Raw genomic sequence first — 432 nt, forward strand, 5'->3', positions numbered from 1 at the left:
TGCTACACAACCAAGAGTGAGGGCTGAGAGCCCAGTGCATGAAGAACAGCCGGAAGTCGTGCATGTCAATGTAGCTCGGGCGGGAGAGCCTAATGAGATGGCTATGTTTGAGCAATTTCGTCGGTTCCAGGAATTCATGCAAAGGGAGCCAAATTTGAGAGGAGCACCAGGAGTGATTCCACCACAACATGATGCACCAGTGAATGATGCACCAGAGAGGGTAGCCCCACCTCCGCCCCCACCGGTCCAGGTGCAGGGTCCGTCATACTGGGAGGCTATGAGGAATTTGAAGGACATGGGCATGGAAACTTTTGGTGGAAAGTCTAATCCTATTGATGCTGACAACTGGAGGAAGAGATTAGAGAGGAATTTGGATAACACTAGGTGTCCACATGAGTATCGTAGGGACTTGGCGGTGCAATATCTGAAGGA

This window comes from Camelina sativa, chromosome 20 (assembly GCF_000633955.1).
Source record: "Camelina sativa cultivar DH55 chromosome 20, Cs, whole genome shotgun sequence".
Classification (NCBI taxonomy): Eukaryota; Viridiplantae; Streptophyta; class Magnoliopsida; order Brassicales; family Brassicaceae; genus Camelina; species Camelina sativa.